This window comes from Pongo pygmaeus, chromosome 11, assembly GCF_028885625.2.
Source record: "Pongo pygmaeus isolate AG05252 chromosome 11, NHGRI_mPonPyg2-v2.0_pri, whole genome shotgun sequence".
NCBI lineage: Eukaryota > Metazoa > Chordata > Mammalia > Primates > Hominidae > Pongo > Pongo pygmaeus.
This window is the reverse complement of record NC_072384.2, coordinates 41,455,530-41,473,994: the sequence shown is the minus strand read 5'-3', so window position 1 is coordinate 41,473,994 and position 18,465 is coordinate 41,455,530. Positions and strand designations below refer to the sequence as shown.

The 18,465-nt window shown below is 35.3% G+C and overlaps 1 protein-coding gene across 1 annotated transcript in view; it reads left to right on the top strand.

Moving 5' to 3' along the window:
* LRP1B (LDL receptor related protein 1B) overlaps positions 1 to 18,465 on the top strand; it is a 1,896,287-nt gene that overhangs the window by 38,091 nt on the left and 1,839,731 nt on the right. The gene's annotated exons all lie outside the window — the stretch shown is intronic.

The following is an 18,465-nucleotide window of genomic DNA, read 5'->3' as shown; positions in this document are numbered from 1 at the left end:
TGTTGTTAATATCTATTTTAGTGGAAAACTTAATCAGATTTTACCATCTCATATAAACAGAACTCTGTATACACAGAGTGTTTTTCACTGAACTATTATTTTCCTACCATTAAAACCTATATAATATGTAGTAAGAGTCCCATACAAAAAAATACACACAAATCTCCTTACAAATTTACCCCAACTCTCAAATGGATCAGATCGCAATACTTTTAATCCGCTTGTACATTGTTCCCACTGCTGTACCTAGACAGCATTGGACTTTTTCTACTTGTATTTGTTTCTACCATATCTATTAATTTTAAAAAGCAATTTCTTTATGAGCTATTTTCCCACAAAGTTACGGACCTTGAGGGCAATGTTCAGAAATGTTCTTGAGGAATTATCATGAAGTAGTCACGTCAACAAATAACCACAGTACATAATACAAATGAAAATACTAATATGCCAAAAAAAAATCCAAAAACTAGCAATTTTTTTTTAAATGTAGGCTTAGTTACCTGGCAGAAAGTATATATTTTTAAACAAACAATTTCTAAGAATTTATTAAATTACAACCAATTTACTGGGTGCTTCCTGTGAACTAAGAAACCCAAATAGTAGATGCGTGTAACAGAAAACCCTATTTGCCATGCCATAAGCAAAGAAAAAATATTAAGTTTTCATAGAAAACAAGATACCTGGATGAAATCGGCATGGAGATGGCACAGGGGTTCTGTGGTGACCCACAATCATTCTGTTTGCTTGCTCTGTCATTGTCAGTGAATTAGTGTTAGTCCTCTTGTTTTTCACCCGCTGGCAGCAAGATGGTTGTCATAGGTTTAGATAGCTTCTCTACTCAAGGTAGAAAAAAGGAAAGAAGGGATGCCAGAAGGAAATTGCCTAGGGTAGCTCTCTCCTTTTATTGTGGAAAGAAAAATTTCTAGAAACTTTCATCGATTTTCTGCTAATATTCCATTGATCAAAATTGGGTCACATGCTCATCCCTAGCTGCAAGAGAGGCTAAAAAGAGAATTTCCGGAAAGGGTGAGTATGCTAGTCATGGCTTTCTTAGACCAATTATGATACATCTTTTGGGCTTAACGCATTGTCTTCCTGAACAAAGACAGAGTTTTATTTTGAAGAAAGAAGTGTCTATGGTGAGTATTAGTGGCATGCTGTAGGGGCAAGGAATTAACTAATAGTGTTTTTCACATATAGAAAGAAATCTAGCCATCTTCTTATAGTTAACAATTGCATATTTGGATCCTGATTTCACTCACATCTTTATACTCAAATCCAAATGTTCTTTCCATAATACCTGAGCAGTTTTGAAGGAGAGCTTGGAAGTTTTTCTTCAGGTTTTATCTATACTTCTAAGAAGTATAATTTTCAGCTCTTAGTTACCTTCCAAAGTTAAAAAAATAAAAGTCAATTTTATTTTTTATTATATGGGACATACAGAGAAGTCCAGATTCAAAGGAATCACTAACAGTACCTATCACATCACAAAATGATGACGGAGTATTTTCCAATCTCAATCTCATCGTTTTCTTTAAACACTTCAGCTGCAGCATGTAAATACTTTTGCCAAAGTCTAAAAAATGAGTTTGTCTCTGAAAATAGAAGTTGTAGACAAATATGAAATATTTATACTTCATTTTAAAGATGAGCAGTCTTCTTATTCAGTTCTTTGCTTAAAGAACAGGTAATTACAGAAGTTTCTCTAAGTAATTCAGGCAGATTTTATCTACTTAGTGATTAATCAAAAAATCATTAGTTTCTCTCATAACCAATGAGAGAAATTTTCAAAGAAATCCATATGGAATTTTTGGCCTTCTGTACAAAGTTATTGCAATCATATATTTTCTTTAAGGAAGACCAGTTGCAGTAGAACAAATTATTATTTTAAATTAAAAATTGTATTTTTAATGAATTAACATTTAGCATATGCTGATATTTCTTTAGCTTCTAATATTAGTGCATTTTGCACATAAATGAACTGTAGTAATAGCCTAGAAACTATACATCCACTTAAAATTCTGGAAAGATAAAATTTTTAGAAGATGAAATTTCCCCTAGTGGCTAAGAATAAGTTAGGATCAGGAATTCCAGGTGGATAGTACTTTGTATTGCTAGTTCATTTTTCATTCTGTCAACTTGCATATTCTTGTTTCACAGTTTCAATGATTCATATAAATAATTCACACAGAGTTCAAAATGTGGAAATAATTGGTGAGAGATTATTTGGACTATTTTTGTTTCCAACGTTGTATACATCTGTAAATTAAAGTCTTTAATATTTTTTAAAATATTGGGTTCTCATTATCTTTCCTGTGTATAATTATTTTCATCTCTGTACACACAATGTTTGTATGATTTACAGCTGCAATATAATTGTGATAGAGAAGAGAGAGTATTGGAGTTGAGATGGAGAAGTCTTTTTCATCTGTAAAATGGCAGTGCAAATAGCTAAATTACAAGGTTGTTATGAGAGATATAACATAGGTGAAGAGTATGTATCTGATCCTCATATAAACTTGAAATTTGGATATTATCATTATTGTTTACTGGTGATAAAACCAAGCCTCATAATTATGTTAATAAATATTACATATGAATAATAATCTTTCAAAGGCATTTGAAATTATATTTTCAACTTTGCTCCATTTCTTATAAAGACTAGTATTTTTAATGAGTGGCTGATAAAATCATGCCGTAATGTTTTTAATATAATATGAAAAGAGAACTTGTTAAAATGTACACATTTTATCATTATCCACATAGATGCAAAACACATCTGACACTTTACTTTTTTTCTGACAGCAACTCAAAATAAGCATTTTTGGATATATGATGAAGCTACTCATGTGATATGCAATCAAAGCATACCTGTCTATGAGAGATAAAACCAGAAATGGGTAATATCAAAAGCCAAATAATACAAGAAAACCCTCTTCCCATAAAGAATATATCAAAATATATTCTTAAACATATTATGAGCTCTTAACTAGGCTTCAACTTTGCAATTTTCATTATTCCAGTTAAATTTAAATTTATGGTTTCTTAATCAGATTAACATGTCACAATCCTTCTTAAGTATCTTCATTGCCTCCCTACTTTCTAAAGAGTGACAACTAATCTCCTGCTATTGCATTTAAGATGCATGATAACTAGCCCTCAACCTACCATTCCTTGTCCAGTCTTGGACCACACTTGTCCGTGAATGGGATGCGTCTTTGGCAGGATGCCCTTCTTTCCCTCAAAGTGTTTTAAATGTAAGACCTGGCTTGTTTGTGTTTGTTCTGTGCCTGAAGCATAAGATACTTTTTTTCCCACGTGCTAATTTTTCAAAATCTGTCAGAACATAGTGATATTTTCCAAGAAGACTTTTCCAAGCCTTCTAAATTTAATAATCTTTTGCTTCTCTTCAGTTGCAACACATTTTGGTCTATGCACTTTATTCTTCTTTATATCTTACAGTTACGTTTGTCTTATGCATAAGTTTACAAATACTTTGAGGGTAGCCCATGTTTTATAATTTTCTGTATGTTCTACAGTATCTATCAAAGGATATTATAGATTCTTAATAATAGTTGCAGAAAAAACTAAAATTAATATTGATTGAATAACTATCATTTAGGTCTTCCTGGCTCCATATGTCCCTTCAGAAGAATGTAAGCTCCATGAATTTAAGAGCGTTTATCTGCTTTGCTTATTAATGTATTTCCAGTGCCTAGAAGAGTGTCTGGAACATAGAAGGCACTCAAAATTTATTGACAAAAATAATGTATTTATGTATATAAGTCAGTGACTTTTTTTTTTTTTTTTTTTTTTTTGAGACAGAGTCTTGCTCTGTCACCCAGGCTGGAGTGCAGTGGCGCAATGTCGGCTCACCGCAAGCTCCGCCTCCCGGGTTCACGCCATTCTCCTGCCTCAGCCTCCAGAGTAGCTGGGACTATAGGCGCCCGCCACCACGCCCAGCTAATTTTTTGTATTTTTAGTAGAGATGGGGTTTCACTCTGTTAGCCAGGATGGTCTCGATCTCCTGACCTCGTGATCCTCCTGCCTCAGCCTCCCAAAGTGCTGGGATTACTGGTGTGAGCCACCACGCCCAGCCATAAGTCAGTAACTATTGAACAATATGCTACTTGGACTGTTTCATTAAACATTGATATTTTAATAATGTTAAAAAAGCATTATTATTGAAAGGCTAGTTTGATCACCCATGACTAGCTTTTTTGTAGGGGAAGGTATCCTGATATGGAAGAATATTAGAATAACTGATGGCTAAGGTATTGTCTAAATCTAAGCATGAATATTATCCAATTATATTTCACATTAACTAGTAGAGTTTTCACTCACTATGGCTTATATTAATCATATAATTATTCTAATTTCTCAGGTACTATTTACAATGCAAAATTAAACACTGGTTACACAATATACTAAAACCAACTAATAGTGTTCAGATTAAATGTAGCTGGGAAAATGTATTTAGGACTATTGCTGAGAAAGAAATAACTATTTAATGTAATTATGTTTTCATGAATCATAGTTAATAGAGGGACCCTATCCTTATCTTCTAAATATCAAGCAGTATAACTGATATTCTTTATGCAAAATTTAAAAATGAACATGAGTGAATCTTGCTCTATGAAGTAGTTATTTTTCAATGGAAGCAGATATATAGATACAAAATATTTTCAATTATATTAAAAAATTAAGTGTCAGATTCAAAGAAAACCTGTAGTGAATCCTTTGGTGATTCACTTTTGACACATAAATAATTGCTTACCTAATTTGCATGCTCTGTACATACTGATGTTAGTATATTTAAATATATTTATACACATGTATTCTTTAGGTAGGATAAAAAATATATTAATGTCAGAGTATTTAATTTTGAAACTAGTTTGTAAAAGATCATCTTAAGCAGGAAGAGATAGTGTTCTTTTAAAGTACAGCTTGCTATCTATGTGCAAATTGAGCTTATCTCTTGCCTGAAACAGAATTATCTGTTCTTAGGTTTAAGAAAAGCTGCTATATTCAGTACAGTGGTATTTACAAAAGATCTAGCTTGGTAGACACTTTGTCTTTCTCTGTGGTTCCTTGTCTTTGTTAGGCAGAAATGAATTACATGGTATTATTCCCAATTTGCTGAAAAGGGGCAATATTTTACTAATGAAATGAAAATGATTGCTGGAATATGCTTACATATTAATAAGTGGCAGAGACTCAGAGGGAGAAAACTCCCTCTGAGTTTTGTTCTTATAATTTCTCCTTGGAAGTCCATACTGAAATAGCTTGCCTTTTTGTTGTAATTCATGTAAATAATCCTGAATATTCTACTTACATCCCCTTTGAAAATTACTGCCAAAATAAGACATGTCAAGCCTGCAAAACCCTTGATATATATGAAGCTCAGATCAAATAAAGGGTAGTTTACTGAAAACAACATAGAAAGAAAGATTATGTGAATACTCTTCTCCCTCCTAGCCTGACATTTCTTTTTCTCCACCCAAAATCCATGAGAAGACAGTGTCTGGGATAATGGGAAAATTATTATACACTGCCATAATCACTGGGGGATAACATTCTGAAAAGCAGAAACCTAAAATAGAAAACTACAGGGGCTCCATATTACTCTCTCATTCTTTACTCTATTTATTGAAATAAGATAGCTGTTATTAGCCAACAAGGAAACTGACCTTTATCATCAGCTAACGAGAGATCAACACTCTCCTGCAATATGAAAAATCACAGAAGGACTAATTAATCAGATTAGGCAAAAGGGAAGGGCAGAGATGGAAAAAAAAATTTCACAGAGGCAGAAAAGAAAATATAAAGTGGAGTTAAGGAATATTGCTTTCTTGATGACAATGAGATTTTTAATTTTCTTACCTAACTGATACAGTATTCAGTCTTTTCGACTACTATCTAGGAAGTAGGATTGACAGGTAATATATAGGACACTCAGTTAACTTTGAATTTTAAATAAACTACAAATACTTTTTTAAAAATATAAAATTCAAATTTATCAGAGAGCCTTGTATTTTCACTTCTCAAGTCCAGCAAAGCTGCCTGGAGACAAGTTGTGTGTGTGTGTGTTTTTTTTTTTTTTTTTTGAGACAGAGTCTTGCTCTGTCGCCAGGCTGGAGTGCAGTGGCGCGACTTCGGCTCACTGCAAGCTCCGCCTCCCGCCTCCCGGGTTCAAATGATTCTCCTGCCTCAGCCTCCACAGTAGCTGGGACTATAGGCGCCCGCCACCACGCCCAGATAATTTTTGCATTTGTAGTACAGACGGGGTTTCACCATGTTGGCCAGGATGGTCTCTATCCCTGGACCTCGTGATCCGCCCACCTCGGCCTCCCAAGTGCTGGGATTACAGGCGTGAGCCGTTTTTTGAGAGACTAACTGCTAGAAATGTTTTCCTGTCCAACACCACAGCCTCGGGAAAAAAGCCCATAGAGGATCCATTTCTAAGGATGCTAAGTAGGTTCATTTCTAAGGACTAACATGCCTCTTTTTGAGATATGTTATGTGATAAGGTGGACTAATAGCAACACATTTTCGCCCTTGGAAAATGACACATTTTCACTCTTGTTGAGATAGTTGTAGATACACCAAGTAGCTTGTTAGTTATATAAGGAATCCTACTTTAATGCAACTTTTTATTTCTTTAGAGCTGAAACCACTAGTAGTAGGTTAAAGACCAATTAATAGTATCTCCCTGTAGTAGGTTAAAGAGTAATTAACACTATAGACAGTAAGGGAGAATGAGCAGGATACACTGAGAGGTGGATCAGACAAGTGGCTTTAGATATATATGCCCAGAGCTCCAGAGGAGAGTGGGATAGTTCAGTGACTTCAGTTCTGTCCTGGATAAGCGTTCAATCACAATTCACCTTTCATATATGCATAGTATTATATTTACATAGTCAACCACACTCAGATACAACTTGAAAGATTGAAGACATGAGTTAAATGAGTTATAAAAGTTCAGTTAAACTGAGCATTGCATAGCCCACATATAATCTCAAAGCATATAGGCACTGTTTCTCTCATACACATACACACCCACGAAGATGGACATTTCTATTGGATACCTTTTTAAATAAGAAAATGTATAAATAATAAGATATAATAATGGAAATATGTAAATTCATAGTACAAGACAGAGAAAATGGAATATACTCAATTTGTGCCTTAAGTTTGTATATAATAATCTTCATGTATGGGAAAAATACTTAGTTAACATTTTTCTTTAGTATCTAGCTCAGGTACTCAGCAAATGATTATTGATTGAATGAATAGACAGATCTTCTACCTTCAATGAGTTCAGAGTCTGGTAAAGATGGTGGATATAGAAAGTTATACAAATAGTACAATATTACATGGTGCCATGACAGAGATTGTTATCTCACATGTTAATATGGGAGATGTTAGAAGATGCAGATAATCCACCTATTTGAGGAGCCGGGAAGACAACCTGAGAAGGTTAAACTTTGACTTAAGTGGATTTTTCCAAGAAGAACTAGGTGAAGAGATGGGGAGGATGTAGAGAGAGTTTATAGGCACAGGCTGGGATGTGAGAAGAAATCCTCTGGATACTGGGAGCTTCAATGAAGTAAATATTTCTGAGGTGTAAATTTTAATGTGGAGTGGACAAAAATCGAAGCTGAAAAGTCTCAGGGCCTCATTTTACAACAGATTAAAGAGCTTGGACTTTATTCTATAAACCTCTAGGAACCATTGACAGATTGTAAGCAGGGCCTAAAAAGGTCATATAAGCAATCTAGGTGGAACATTTTGCCAATTATATGGAGAATGGATCAGAGAGGGGCAAAATTACAGGCGAAGGGACCAATTAGGTAACTATTACAGTAATCCTAGGATAAATGATAAGGACGGAGAAGTTATTGGTAAAACTAGTTGGATAAGGGGGTTTGGGGAGTGAGGAGTTCAGGTTGAAGAAATATTGCAGATGTAAAATTAATAGGACTTGGTGATTGTTTAGACTCAGGAATGAGGAATGCAGAAATGCCTGGCAGCAAGTTGGAGAGGTGGGTGTGAAAATTTGAGGAGAAGTCTAAGTTGGAACAAATGAACTAAGATTCATCAACTCAGAGGTGAAATCTTGAGAGTGTATGAGATCTTCTTGAAGAGTGTGAATAAGAGTGGAGACGTAGCAAGAAAATGAAAGTCTAGAGAACATCAAAATCGAAGGTTCAGATTGGAGAGGAAGAGGAGGAAGTATTGATCAGAGAGGATAGAGGGGAAACAGGGCAGCGCAAATCATGAAAAAGAAGAGTGAGGCTGGGTATAGGGGCTCACGCCTTTAAGCCCAACACTTTGGGAGGCCAAGGTGGGCAGATTACCTGAGGTCAGGAGTTCAAGACCAGCCTGGCCAACATGGCGAAACCCCGTCTCTACTAAAAATACAAAAACTTAGCCAGGCATGATGGCAACACACCTGTAGTCCCAGTTACTCGGGAGGCTGAGGCACAAGAATCGCTTGAATCCAGGAGGTGGAGGTTGCAGTGAGCCGAGATCACACCACTGCACTCCAGCCTGGGAGACAAAATGAGACTCCGTATAAAAAAATAAAAAAAAAAATTAAAAAAAAAAAAGGCGTAGAGAAAATAGAGATGAGAATAATAGTGGCAAATATAAAATACAGCACAGAAGTTCAGAAGATTCATCCAAATAGTTTTCACAGTATCTTTATAATACATAACTCAACATAGTTTCATTGAATTTGCTTGTTTGTGTTTGCAGAACAGATTTAAATTGGAAAGGTGATTACTACAGACCCGTCATGATATTTGATAAAGATTTTTTGCTCCATTTAATGTACAGTCTAGCAAAACTTCCTAATGAAATGATTAGAATTTAAAAGACACCTGCTTTAAAACATTTTTCATACTGCATATGTTTGTAGGATAGTTCATTCAAGTACCTTGCTCTATCAGGAAATTAATTACAGTTTAGAAGAACTAAATATATACTATAGCTCCATCTAAATTCCTCAAGAGAGAAATTATATTCTATCAAGCATAAAATACATATCTAAATATTATCTGTTTACACATACTTACATGATAAACTCTAAGAGCCTTTTCAGAGGCATTATGGGATGTTTATTAGGCACAATAAAACATTCTGCATTTCTCCAAAAGGAGATGCCTCTTTCTGGTTCCTGACCTTAACAACTGCATTATAGAGGCTGCACATTGAAGGACCGATACGTGAGAAGAAGGGAAATTAATTGGAAATAAGCTGAGGAGAAATCAGGAAAGCTGGATATGAGGAAGGGCCAGGAAAACCAGTGGACTAGTGCCACAATGATCATAGGGTTGGACGTAGTGAGATGAAGAGAGAAGATGGAACTCAATGTTTTTCTTTAGACACATAAACTCCTTGGTCATCTGTGCCCCCAGAAACTTCTTGCTGGACATCTCGTTCCTTCGGGCTGTGTTTACCATTATGCCGCATGGGCCTATGAACCTCCACCTCGAGCCAGTCTTTCTTTACCTCTTGTAGTTTCTCTATCATTTACTGTCACCTCATCACCCCAAAATCTTTTCTCTGAGAATCTGTAGATTCTTGTTATTTATCTCTACATGGAAATTTAGAATTCCTTGTTAAAACACTCTTCTTATCTTGCAGAGATAACAATTGTGGGGAAGAACAAGACATCTCATGTCCTCATCCTGGCCACAAAAAAAAGCCCATCCAAAAGTTTTAAAAGATGGAATAGTGTCTTCTCCCATACATATTAAATAAGACACCCTAAAGATTTTTATTTTTGGCATACATGATATTATTCCCATTATTACATATTTTAATTTTTTAACAAAACCATGATTTTGATTCTTTGCATTTTGTATTTTTCACAACCTGACTATTCTGTTTAATATAAGGAAAAGCTGAGAGAGAAGTGATTGAGCTTGTCTGGTGTCACAGGCCTGATGCTCAGGCTGCTGTGTTCCTCAGCAGCTGCTCTTAATAACTATACTCCAAGGATACAGTTGTTCCGGCTGCGCCACCTGGGACACTAGTCAGAAGCACTGGCTTTCTTTCCCAGCAAGAAATCAGCCAGTGTGGCTGCTCACTGTCATCTTAGGGCTGGACTTGGATCCCCAGGGTTTGCATTTGGTGAATCATGCCACTAAATGCCTATTACTTCTTAAAAATCAGAATTATCTCCTCAATGATAATACTTGCTATAGTATTTGGTGGTCTTTTCTAATAGTTACCTTCCATATGAGAAAAAAAAAGCCAAAGTAATTTTTTTTAAGTTTGATTCATCTTGCCTGTGTTTGTCAGGGTGGAGCTGAGTCCAAATGTGAGAAAATGCATCACATATTGGCATATGGGAAGTGATTCAGGCATTCCTGATGTAGTAGAGAAATTTTAGTACTAATAATCTCATTTATTTTCTTCAATATTTCTTGAAAAGTGCTTATTGACTGTGGGCCATATGAAAACCTAAACTTTCAGACTTTATACTTCCAAATTATAATATTATTTCAAGTGGTGGAAAAAAGTTTATTTAAACCAGATGAGCATCAGCATTTGATGACTTATGGACAAAATGATGTAACTCTGTAGCCAAATCTGCTTAAGTCTGAAATCTAGTTCTACCACTTACTAGCTGCACCATCTTGGTCAAGTTACTTAACCTTTTCTAGGTCCCACTTTTTACCCTCTGTAAAATAGGGCTAATAATATTACCAACTCACAAAATAGTTGTAAAGATTAAGTGGGTTGAGAGTTTCAAAAACCCCATGCTTACAAGAAGCTCTATACAAATATGCCAAATCAAATAAAAATAGCTGGGCATGGTGGTGTATACCTATAGTCCCACCTACTCAGGATGCTGAAGCAGGAGGATCACCTGAGCCCAGGAATTTGAGACCAGCCTAGACAACATAGCAAGAACAAGTCCCTAAACAATAAATACATAAATAAATAAAATAGGTCATAGTCTGTTATTGTTAACCTCAAATTCAAATTGAACTAATATCTAAGTGTTCCCCAATTCTCCTTCTCAAGGTAGAGTTTATTGTTCTCTCCTTTGTGTTTCATCCACGCCTCTTTTCTACCTCCTTTCTGGTTGCTGTCACACAGTGAATGGCTTAATGTGTATACATGATTGATTCTCGAAGTGGGCTATAAAATCTTTGAGAGCACAAGGTATGTTGTGATCACATTTTATCTCCAAGAAGTGGAAGCATCCTGGTACAATGTGGGTCAATAATAAAGTTTTATATTGATTAGAAAAAAAACTCCCTCATTTCTAAATTATTATTTATATTACATTACTGGTTTATTCCTCAAGTATTTCACAAAATATTTTTTCCTCCATCTTGAGGTTTTCTTGTTCTTATTTCTTCTTATATCCTCATTTCTCAGGCCTTATTGAATACCTCTCTAAAAATAAAGCTTTGTAACTCATTTTATTTCCATTCAACTTTATTTATTACTTCTCTTTAACTCCATACTTCACGAATTTGGGAAATATTGGAAGTCAGGAAATTGAAGGAAAGAAAGAGTGTGTAGATTTTTTATTTTCCCAGTTAGAGGGAAAGCCATGTTTTCAAACTTTGGATCCAGCATTCTCCCATCAATCCTTCTTTCTTCCGTTCTCTTCTGAAATCCCCTACTGGAAGTAGTCATTTGAGAACTATTTCTACAGAACTCTAAGCTAGGAAAGGCACTAGCAGTAAGCTCAAAAATGGTAACATTTTAAGTATAATATACATTAGGTTTGAACAAGGAAAGCCTCATTGTTTTACCTGTGGTAAGTGTAGTATCCAGGAGTTTCAGGTGGGTAAAGTCAGACCCAGAAGAAGCAGGAGAGGAGGTGGAGTCAGTCTCCCACCAAAAATATAGAATTCTGAACAATACATTATCAGGGCATGTTTTTCATGAATCTGATCCTTCAAAGGTAGAAAGGAAATTGCTATTGCAGAGGAAACACTTGAAGCATTAGAGGTGAGTGATTGCTTTTATTATGTTGGGCTGAATTATTTCAACACCTTTAATTTAACTTCAAAAACATATTTTTTTTTTTTTTTACAAACTCAACCCTTGTGCTACTTCCATTTCTTAATGCTGAATGGTAACAAAGTGATTATTTAAAGACAAGGACGGACATGTGAATAAAAATCCCTTTAAAAACCCCACAATTTCTGCTAAGTTTCCATAGAAACACAGAAAACCATGACCCTAAGACTCAGCCATCTTTTCTTTTCTATTGGATCATTTATTGTGAACTTATGTGTTCCCAAACACACTTGAACACACTCAGAAAAGGCTATTCACTTAATAGCACCTTTTATTTCCAAAAATGAGAGGACAGATTTAATACTGTAGTTAAAACCATAACTATAATCTGGAAGACATGTAGCAGCAGTTTTCCCAGAACAAGTCTTTATTTGACACATGTGGGGATGCAGTTGTGAATTTTATGTCTTGATGTTCTTTGTGGGTTTTTTTTTTGACCACTCATAATAAAGTTAAGCCCAATATGGCTTTGTACAAAATGTTAACAATAACCCAAAATCTTTTCAGTGTTTGTAAGCAAATCAAAATTAATATGGGAAGGAAAGGAATCAAATTGAAACTGATTTCTTAATGCCCTGATATCCTTTATAGACAGGATGACTGATTATTTCAGTCAGTGCTTGTTGAAAACCTGTTAGTTCAGAGATAATGTTGTGTAAAATGCAAATTAAAACATAAGATATCTGCTTATAACATATATTTTAAGAAAGAGGCTGGGCGCAGTGGCTCATGCTTGTAATCCTAGCACTTTGGGAGGCCGAGGTGAGTGGATTACCTGAGGTAAGGAGTTCGAGATCAGCCTGGGCAACATGGTGAAACCACGTCTCTTCTAAAAATACAAAAATTAGCCGGGCGTGTTGGCGCATGCCTGTAATCTCAGCTACTCAGGAGGCTGAGGCAGAAGAATCACATGAACACCCGGGAGGTGGCGGTTGCAGTGAGCCAAGATAGTGCCACTGCACTCCAACCTGGGAGACACAGTGAGACTTCATCTCAGAAAAATAAAAATAAAAAAAAGAGAAAGAAAGAAAGAAAATATTGGATGTACGAAAAATCACATTTTGAATACTGGGCTAAGATTTCCAAACCTGAGCACTTAGTTGAAATTTGAGATTTCAAGATAAAGAGATTGTTTCTTATTAGTAAATTATGTTTCCAACATATATTTAAGTATTTAGATATTTCCATTACATAATGCTATTGAGAAAAATCTCAAAGTGGCAAAATAGCTCAACACACACAAAAATAAGTATTATATCCATAAAGTGCTTATACCTGTGGAAAAATTATGTTCCTATATGGTTCATGTGAAAATTGTCTGTCTCAAATAGTATCAATAGTGTGCTGAGGTCTAATAATTTCCTCCATTTTCAGGGCTATATAATCTAGCATCCAGTGGTAATTTCTATTTTGCAAAAATTAATTAAATGGATATTAAATGTAATGGCATTTCAACTTTGAATCATGTTAAAATATTTCCATGTTTGGTGGAATTTGTGAATTAAATTGGAATTAGATCAATCAGTAGCTATAAGGTATTTTTGAAAAGCATTACAACTGATTTAAGGCTAGAACTATTTACTAAATAGATTATAAGCCATATAGAATATTTGCTCTACTATATGTGAGACTACAGCATCTAGATTGCAACTACATAGATACTGCTTTATAGGCACTATACATGTATACTACTTATTATATATGCTATCTAGATTACTAGAAAAACCCTATTATTACATTCCTATTATGTGTTACACATGGTGCTGTAGTTATACAAAACAGTAGATTCCTACAGAAACTTCTAGAAAACTGAAAGTAAATAATATTTTTTAAAGGGTAATAGGAATAGAGCTTAGACTCTATTTGTTAGTATTACTCTAAAGGCTTTCTCAATGTAAGCAATAGTCCTGTCTCATAGATTGTTTTACCCGCCGTACAGGGAAGGAAACTGAGGAAGAGAGAGGATACATTAATTCAATGGCATTAAATAGTTATTAAGTGCCAAGCCCAAATCTTAAACTCGAATTTTCTGACCTCAAATCTAATATAGATGATAGTATCAACAGCATACTGTACGATTGATCAATGAAAAGAAAAATTATTGTGATAGCCAACTGTTAGGAAAGACTAAATTGAATATATTTGACATAAAATGAGGTTTGAAGAATAGCTAGGCTCTCTGAAGCAAGGGAAGGAGGATATCTTGGGTAAGAATTATAGCATAAGCAAAGGCAAGAAAATGTCTAACCATTAAATGGATGGGTAAGACTTTTTGGTTGTCATGCAGTTTTCCCAAACAGAGAAGGTTGAGAAAATGTACATTTCAATCAGTTTGTAGAGAGCCCCAAGCACCAGACTAAAACTGTAATGAATCTGATGTATGCATATCGTGTGGCAGATATGCGCAGCAAGAGATAGGGAACAAAATGCAGGGTATGTTTTGATTATATGTTGTGAAAATAAAGAATGTTTAGCAGGTGGGAACTCTAGCAAGGAGAAAAAGTGGTGTTTCAGGCCACAGTGAACATTGTGTGCATTTCTGGGTGATTTTCCATTCAAAGTGTTATTCAAAGCAGTAGATAATTATGTTATTTAAATATTTGAGTAATATGGTTCTGTAAAGGGGCGTTGGGCAAACATATTTTAGTTTCACCATTAAACTAATTCACTTTTTCTAGAATCTATGACCTACCATCAGCAACAAAGCATTTCTGAGGCCTTCTGGGCAGATGTAATAGACTAGAGATCATTGAAGACAAATTCCTCGCAGAGAAAGATTTGTGAAATCCTACAGGGAACCAAGGAAACTATACTCCCAAACTCTCTCCCCTGCAGAGAAGGCTTTATCATTGACTGTCTCTTAGCACTTCAAAAAAACTTTGAATTTGTGAGTAATAACACTGTTACCTTATATATAAATCCAAACAGAAAATTATGAAAATATTGATGGTGGTCCCATACTATGAATGGAGGCTCTATTCTTAATAATAGACATTTTTGTTCATAAATATAACTTTTTTCTCTGCATATATAAGTGAAATATGTAGTTGCAAGTGAAGATAAATTTTAAAAATTATTATATTCATTTGCAGAACACACATCCTGCCTCCAAGTTGTGCTAGATTACGGGGATATAAATTTAAATAAGACATAGTCCCTTCCTAAAGAATGCTCAGCAATGCAAAGAAGGAATGAATGATTTGTTCAGCTCCTCTGTTACTTTCAGAAAATATTTGAATTCTAACTCTTTATAGAATATGTTGAAGTTGCCATAAATCACTCCTAGATCAAGTTAATTTCAAATAATCCCTCCCATGATTACTCCAGGCCAAAACTTTTAGCAGATTCCCATGTTGTAGGTAAAGATGAAGAGATTATATAACTTATCATTATCATTATTGTTATAACTTGCCTTTATGCTTAACCTCATGTGACTCTGAAGCAGAAATGCAAATGATGCCATTCATATATTATCTTGGAGTTTATAAATGTTTTGGTGTTAGTGTAGGGTAGACGGTTATCAGAATCCTCTAACATTTAATTCTGTGACACACTGTATCTTCCTATGTGTTTCTGTTCATAAGATGACACCTCAAACGATGTCATATGAGCATGCTCAAAAACTATTCACATATATATACATTTTAGGAAAATTCCAATCATAAATATCGCATTTCATGGTCTGATAATTTTTATTTTTGTCTTTAGAAATGCATTTGGAGAGTATGATTATAAATATTAAGAGAAAAAGTATTACAGAGACCTCCAAAGACTCCTCTTCGGAGATTTCTAAGCCCCTTTGATCAGCATTTATGTGATGAAGTCCAACAAAAATCCTTACTACTGAATGTTCCCTTGTTCCACTTTAAAGAAGAAGCAGCTATTTAAAAACTAGTTTTATACAGTTTCCCAGGACTTCTTCTTATCCTCTTTTGATTTGGAACTTTGTGTCCTGTGATTTTAATGCACACTTGAACGACCCATGAAACATGAGATGGGTGAATTAAAGCAACAGTGTGAAAGTAGATTCTACTTTAAGGCACTTTCTCTTTGTTGCTTTTTCCTCAAAGTACCCTTAGCAAGGAGTATTAAGATTTGAGCACTCGAAATTCATGGATGTTTCTACAGGCATACAGAAATTCTTTCTAAATGGATAAGCCTAATGTTCCTTTTGAGGATGCTGTTGGTGTGAATAGTTATTTTCCTCCAGAAAGCATGATCTATTGTTATTTGTAAAATGTAGATAGGTATCAAAGTAAATTTCCCTCATTTGGAACGTATTGTGGTTCACATCTTCAACAAAATTAAATTGTTTACGGTATTTTAATTTCTCAAGTGAATATATATCTTCCTATTAAGAAAATGGTTTGTCAGATGTTGTAAAACACTTTTTAACAGTAAAGGTCACATTTTATTGCAAAAACCTGTCAGTGCTTTATGTCCGAGCTGTGAAATGTTATTGCTTCAGGGTGATAACGTGGGAGGGTGCTGTGGTTAAGAACGCTTTTCTGAGACCAGCTATGATTTACAGCAGTGAATGGAGAATTAAACCCTTAATTGAAGGCTACAGAGCAGTACCTAGAGGCTAGATTCAGACTGAAATTTGATTCAGACAATTTTCTTAGTCAAGCCCCTATGGGCTTACCAGTTGATTCTCATGAGTTTTGATTGTGATTGAAAAGACAAGCTGTTTTCTGCTTTGCCCTGAACTTCCCTAAGGTAAATCACCAGTTTTAGTAAGCTTCTTGATTAACGTGGAGGGAGAGTTATCAGGGAGAGAGGAATAGAGGCGGACGGAAAGAGAGAGAGAGAGAGAGAGAGAGAGAGATTGAGAGCACAGGAGTTTAACACTTTCCTGAATTCCCAAAAAGAAAGTATCTGTCTATGTCAGATATCTCTAAAGGAGACTCTCATTTAAACTGATAAACGCCCTTCCTGCAATTATGATGGAACTATGGCTGTGGCCTCATGTACTTGCCCCTGTGCTTCTTTAAAAGAGTGGTGTGGGTCATTGGTTACAAGCACCTTATATGAAGTTGAGCCACATCAGGTATCACATTAGATGTGACAGAAATGTCAGTCCAGAGGTCACAGGATCTTGAATCAAATTCTCCATTCCTTTCTATTTATAAGTAATACTCTTGTTTGTTCCCTCAAATTTTCTCTTTATCATGTATTTATTTGGCATGTCTTACACTTTAGTAAATTACTTACTCTGTTAACACACCCTATTCTGCCTTTGTCTCATGTATCAGTTTGATGATTACTATGCTTAACATATCCTGTGAGATTTGCCTATATTTCTTAAGCCTATACCTTTCCTATCATCTATGCTCAATACAATTTTCAACCACCCTTTTGTTTTTTATATATAGCAGAACTGACTATTTTCAAATAATGCAGCAGATCCACATTAAGTGTTGAATAAGATATGCAAGGTAATGTGCTGAGTGTTAATGAAGATTGAAAGATAAAATATAATCTCCAATTTAAGCTTTTGGAATGGTGAAAGAGCTATGTTATTTACCTAAAGGTGTAATAGCAGGGAGCTAGAAGCTTTTGTGGAATGGACACCGACAAGACAAGAATTGTGATTTAGAAAAATGAATCTGAAAGTAGTGTATAACACAGTACATGGGAGGGAAGATTTGATGAAGAAGGTCATTTCCATGGTCTAGGAAAGTAATAATATCCTAAACCACTGTAGTGGTTATGGGACAGGTGAGAGAGGGTCAGATACAAATCATATTTTGGAAGTAGAATTAACATTGTTTGGTGACTTACTGAATATATAGACAGTTCAGGAGCAGCGAAGAGGAAACCCTGAGGCTTTGAGCTGGGGTGAGTAGGAGATGACTGGCTATCAACAAATAAAAAGAGGAATGTAAGGGATGGAGCCAGTAGAGGCAAAAGGGTGGTTTTCCAGCCGGAAACATATTGAATGTGATATTCCCACAGGAGTTCTACAGAGAAGTGTAAGGCAAACAGAAAATGGCTCATAGAAGGCATGGCCAGAAATGAAGATTCAGGAATCATCTCCATAAAAGAGAATATTCAGCCAAGAGATTTGTTTCTATCTTCCAGAAGAAGAAAATGGACATAATGTGGGAAAAATGATGGAACCTTGAGAATTAGCATCATCTTGGGGTCAGTGAAAATGAGGAAGTTAGTGGAGAGAAGCCAGAAGAGGCAGAGGATTGGCAGAAGTAGATGGAAACCCCAAAGCAAGGAGCTAGGCAAAGCCTACTGGGAAAGGCAGAATTGGAGGACCCAGGAAAGGTAATGAAACTTGCCAGTATTGATTTCCTGAGGGCTTTGGGGAGAGAGACTTCAGCGAAGTGGTGGGGCAACAAATTGGATTTCAAGGTATTTATGAGTGAGGGGTGATAAATTACAAGCAGTGAAGAGAAA